Genomic DNA, 5642 nt, shown 5'->3' with positions numbered 1-5642 from the left:
CCTTCCCTGGACCGGAAACAAGCTTCCGAGGACTGGTTTCTGGCATTCCAGCCGTCTTCAGCCCGGCTTGCTTGAATCCAGTGGCAAAGTGAGCAAGGGACTCACGTCTGAGCATACCCTGCCACACTTATGGCGGCCAAAGCGGTACAAAAGGGGGTGGTGATGGACGGAGCATCTGAACCAATCAAACACTCACACCCAGTCAAATGTTTTGGGTTTGATCCATCACCGTTCTTTAGCCCACTCTGCCACCCCAGTTCAGACATGGCTATATGCAAATCAGTCTGACCCTGTGCCTCATGGGAACAGTCCAGCCTGAACTGCCAAGCCATGCCTTCCCTGGACCGGAAACAAGCTTCAGAGTACCGGTTTCTGGCATTCCAGCCGTCTTCAGCCCAGCTTGCTTGAATCCAGTGGCAAAGTGAGCAAGGGACTCACGTCTGAGCATACCCTGCCACACTTAAGGCGGCCAAAGCGGTACAAAAGGGGGTGGTGATGGACGAAGCAGCTGAACAAATCAAACACTCACACCCAGTCAAAAGATCTGGGTTTGATCCATCACCGTTCTTTAGCCCACTCTGACACCCCAGTTCAGACATGGCATGGCTATATGCAAATCAGTCTGACCTTGTGCCTCATAGGAACAGTCCAGCCCGAACTGCCAAGCCATGCCTTCCCTGGACCGGAAACAAGCTTCCGAGGACCGGTTTCTGGCATTCCAGCCGTCTTCAGCCCGGCTTGCTTGAATCCAGTGGCAAAGTGAGCAAGGGACTCACGTCTGAGCAAACCCTGCCACACTTATGGCGGCCAAAGCGGTAAAAAAGGGGGTGGTGATGGACGGAGCATCTGAACCAATCAAACACTCACACCCAGTCAAAAGATCTGGGTTTGATCCATCACCGTTCTTTAGCCCACTCTGCCACCCCAGTTCAGACATGGCTATATGCAAATCAGTCTGACCCTGTGCCTCATGGGAACAGTCCAGCCCGAACTGCCAAGCCATGCCTTCCCTGGACCGGAAACAAGCTTCCGAGGACCGGTTTCTGGCATTCCAGCCGTCTTCAGCCCGGCTTGCTTGAATCCAGTGGCAAAGTGAGCAAGGGACTCATGTCTGAGCATACCCTGCCACACTTATGGCGGCCAAAGCGGTAAAAAAGGGGGTGGTGATGGACGGAGCATCTGAACCAATCAAACACTCACACCCAGTCAAAAGATCTGGGTTTGATCCATCACCGTTCTTTAGCCCACTCTGCCACCCCAGTTCAGACATGGCTATATGCAAATCAGTCTGACCCTGTGCCTCATGGGAACAGTCCAGCCCGAACTGCCAAGCCATGCCTTCCCTGGACCGGAAACAAGCTTCCGAGGACCGGTTTCTGGCATTCCAGCCGTCTTCAGCCCGGCTTGCTTGAATCCAGTGGCAAAGTGAGCAAGGGACTCATGTCTGAGCATACCCTGCCACACTTATGGCGGCCAAAGCGGTACAAAAGGGGGTGGTGATGGACGGAGCATCTGAACCAATCAAACACTCACACCCAGTCAAAAGATCTGGGTTTGATCCATCACCGTTCTTTAGCCCACTCTGCCACCCCAGTTCAGACATGGCTATATGCAAATCAGTCTGACCCTGTGCCTCATGGGAACAGTCCAGCCCGAACTGCCAAGCCATGCCTTCCCTGGACCGGAAACAAGCTTCCGAGGACCGGTTTCTGGCATTCCAGCCGTCTTCAGCCCGGCTTGCTTGAATCCAGTGGCAAAGTGAGCAAGGGACTCACGTCTGAGCATACCCTGCCACACTTATGGCGGCCAAAGCGGTACAAAAGGGGGTGGTGATGGACGGAGCATCTGAACCAATCAAACACTCACACCCAGTCAAAAGTTCTGGGTTTGATCCATCACCGTTCTTTAGCCCACTCTGCCACCCCAGTTCAGACATGGCTATATGCAAATCAGTCTGACCCTGTGCCTCATGGGAACAGTCCAGCCCGAACTGCCAAGCCATGCCTTCCCTGGACCGGAAACAAGCTTCCGAGGACCGGTTTCTGGCATTCCAGCCGTCTTCAGCCCGGCTTGCTTGAATCCAGTGGCAAAGTGAGCAAGGGACTCATGTCTGAGCAAACCCTGCCACACTTATGGCGGCCAAAGCGGTACAAAAGGGGGTGGTGATGGACGGAGCATCTGAACCAATCAAACACTCACACCCAGTCAAAAGATCTGGGTTTGATCCATCACCGTTCTTTAGCCCACTCTGCCACCCCAGTTCAGACATGGCTATATGCAAATCAGTCTGACCCTGTGCCTCATGGGAACAGTCCAGCCCGAACTGCCAAGCCATGCCTTCCCTGGACCGGAAACAAGCTTCCGAGGACCGGTTTCTGGCATTCCAGCCGTCTTCAGCCCGGCTTGCTTGACTCCAGTGGCAAAGTGAGCAAGGGACTCACGTCTGAGCATACCCTGCCACACTTATGGCGGCCAAAGCGGTACAAAAGGGGGTGGTGATGGACGGTGCATCTGAACCAATCAAACACTCGCACCCAGTCAAAAGATCTGGGTTTGATCCATCACCGTTCTTTAGCCCACTCTGCCACTCCAGTTCAGACATGGCTATATGCAAATCAGTCTGACCCTGTGCCTCATGGGAACAGTCCAGCCTGAACTGCCAAGCCATGCCTTCCCTGGACCGGAAACAAGCTTCCGAGGACCGGTTTCTGGCATTCCAGCCGTCTTCAGCCCGGCTTGCTTGAATCCAGTGGCAAAGTGAGCAAGGGACTCACGTCTGAGCATACCCTGCCACACTTAAGAGGGAGGCGCCTCGCCCAGCCGCGGCGCGCGCCCTGTCCTGCTTCACTCTCTAGCCTGACTGACCCAGCCCTTAGAGCCAATCCTTATCCCAAAGTTTCGGATCTGACTTGCCGACTTCCCTTACCTACATTGTTCCAACATGCCAGAGGCTGTTCACCTTGAAGACCTGCTGCAGATATGGGTACGGCCCAGCGCGAGATTTACACCATCTCCCCCGGATTTTCAAGGACCAGCGCAGCGAGAGCTCACCGGACGCCGCCGGAACCGCAACGCTTTCCAAGGCTCGGGCCCCTCTCTCGGGGCGAACCCATTCCAGGGCGCCCTACCCTTCACAAAGAAAAGAGAACTCTCCCCGGGGCTCCCACCGGCTTCTCCGGGATCGTTTGCGTTACCGCACTGCACGCCGCGAGGGCACCCGCCGCCGCAAATCCGGGTTTGGGGATCTGAACCCGACTCCCTTTTGAACGGCTGAGGGCAACAGAGGCCATCACACGTCCCTTCCGAACGGCGCTCGCCCATCTCTTAGGACCGACTGACCCATGTTCAACTGTTGTTCACATGGAACGCTTCTCCACTTCGGCCTTCAAAGTTCTCGTTTGAATATTTGCTACTACCACCAAGATCTGCACCAGCGGTGGCTCCACCCGGGCCCTCGCCCCGGGCTTCCGTGTTCACCGCAGCGGCCCTCCTACTCATCGCGGCTTAGCCCCCGCGGCTCTCAGTGCCGGCAACGGGCCCAACGCTCCAGCGCCATCCATTTTAAGGGCTAGTTGATTCGGTTGGTCAGTTGTTACACACTCCTTAGCGGAGTCCAACTTCCATGGCCACCGTCCTGCTATCTATATTAACCAACACCTTTTCTGGGGTCTGATGAGCGTCGGCCTCTGGCGCCTTAACCAGGCGTTCGGTTCATCCCGCAGCACCAGTTCTGCTTACCAAAAGTGGCCCACTAGGCACTCACATTCCATGCCCAGCTCCACACCAGCGAGCAAGGCTTCTTACCCATTTAAAGTTTGAGAATAGGTTGAGATCGTTTCAGCCCCAAGACCTCTAATCATTTGCTTTAACAGATAAAACTGGGGCTCCGAGCGCCAGCTATCCTGAGGCAAACTTGGCAGGGAACCAGCTACTAAAACGACCGATTTGCACCTCAGGACCGCTACGACCGCCACCAGAGTTTCCTCCAGCTTCGCCCTACCCAGGCATAGTTCACCATCTTTTGTGTCCTATCACACACGCTCATGCTCCACCTCGCCGACAGAGAGGGCGAGACGGGCCGGTGGTGCACCCACGCTACTGACCTCCACCAGAGTTTCCTCTGGCTTCGCCCTACCCATCTTTTGTGTCCTATCACACACGCTCATGCTCCACCTCGCTGACAGAGCGGGCGAGACGGGCCGGTGTTGCACCCACCGCTGGAAGCGCGGCGGGATGCCACCTCAGCTGTCATGTGCCGGCCCTCACCTTCATTGCGCCACAGGGTTTCGCTCGGCCCTCTGACTCACGCACGTGTTAGACTCCTTGGTCTGTGTTTCAAGACGGGTCGGGTGGGTAACCAACATCACCGCAGACCCCTGGCGTGGGCCTCTCCGCCCAATGGACGATGCGGTCGGGGCACACTGAGAACAGTCCGCCCAAGTCGCGCTGGGAGCAGGGGGCCCGTCCCCCTTCAACTGCCCCAGCACGCCCAGTGGGGTGCCCAGGAGAGGGCGCGGAGGCAGTCAAATCTCCCTCGACCCCACGGACATGGCGAAGCTGCTGCCAGGGGGGCTGTAACACCGTCCTTCTGAGCGGACGGCCACCTGCCACCCCGAAGCCTTCCCAGCCGACCCGGAGCCGGTCGCGGCGCACCACCACGGAGGAAATGCAACCTGCCGGGGCCAGGTAGGGCCTGGGCGCTGGTCCCGCGGAGGGAATCTGGAACTCCCGGGCCACCGACCTTCCTGCCATTTTGAATCCTCCGGGCAGACTGCACGGACCCCACTTGTTTACCTCTCGACAGTTTTACGCCCTCTTGAACTCTCTCTTCGAAGGTCTTTTCAACTTTCCCTTATGGTACTTGGCTATCGGTCTCGTGCCCGTATTTAGCCTTAGATCAAGTCTTGGTCTGCATTCCCAAGCAACCCGACTCCGAGAAGACCCGATACCGGCGCGCCGGGGGCTACTACCGGCCTAACACCATCTGCAGAGTGAGCCTCGATCACACTTGGGCCCCCTGAGCGGCGCCGGGGAGTCGTCTTCTGTTGGCCACATGTCGGCCGTCGGCTGCTACCGGCCTAACACCATCCGCAGAGTGAGCCTCGATCACACTTGGCCCCCTGAGCGGCGCCGGGGAGTCGTCTTCTGTTGGCCACATTTCCCGCGCCCGTCCCCGGGCGGGGATCTGACGCCGGGCTCTTCCCTCTTCACTCGCCGTTAATGGGGGAATCCTGGTTAGTTTCTTTTCCTCCGCTTAGTAATATGCTTAAATTCTGCAGGTCTGATCTGAGGTCATAGTCGGAAGAATAACGCTGGAGCATCGAAGGGGGTTGCCGGGGCAGGCCCGCCCTCTTTCCCCGGATCGGATCTGGAAGGGGATTTGCCCTTCTCAAGAAGCCGGCCACGAAGCTTGGCACCCGAGGCGCGTGCACGTGGGCAGCCAGTGGGAAACCACTGATAGCCACCCGCGGCAGGCAGGCAGGCACCCCGGGATGGGCCTGTGACAGACCGGTCGCCAAAGTCCCGGTCCTCACCTCAGCGCCCCGGGGACGTGCGATCGGCCAGAGGTTATCTAGAGTCACCAAAGTGGCCGGGCGGTCCCAGATTAGTCTTGTTATGATAAATGGACGCATCCCAGGAGG

At 57.5% G+C, this 5642-nt stretch overlaps 1 pseudogene; it reads right to left on the bottom strand.

Moving 5' to 3' along the window:
* Positions 1–2641: 2641 nt before the first annotated feature.
* On the bottom strand, positions 2642–5281 carry LOC144765618 (28S ribosomal RNA; annotated as a pseudogene).
* Between the last annotated feature and the right edge of the window lie 361 nt (positions 5282–5642).

The sequence above is a fragment of the Lissotriton helveticus genome, chromosome 6 (assembly GCF_964261635.1).
Source record: "Lissotriton helveticus chromosome 6, aLisHel1.1, whole genome shotgun sequence".
Classification (NCBI taxonomy): Eukaryota; Metazoa; Chordata; class Amphibia; order Caudata; family Salamandridae; genus Lissotriton; species Lissotriton helveticus.
Note: the sequence above shows the minus strand (reverse complement) of the source record. Positions and strands in the feature narration are given on the sequence as shown.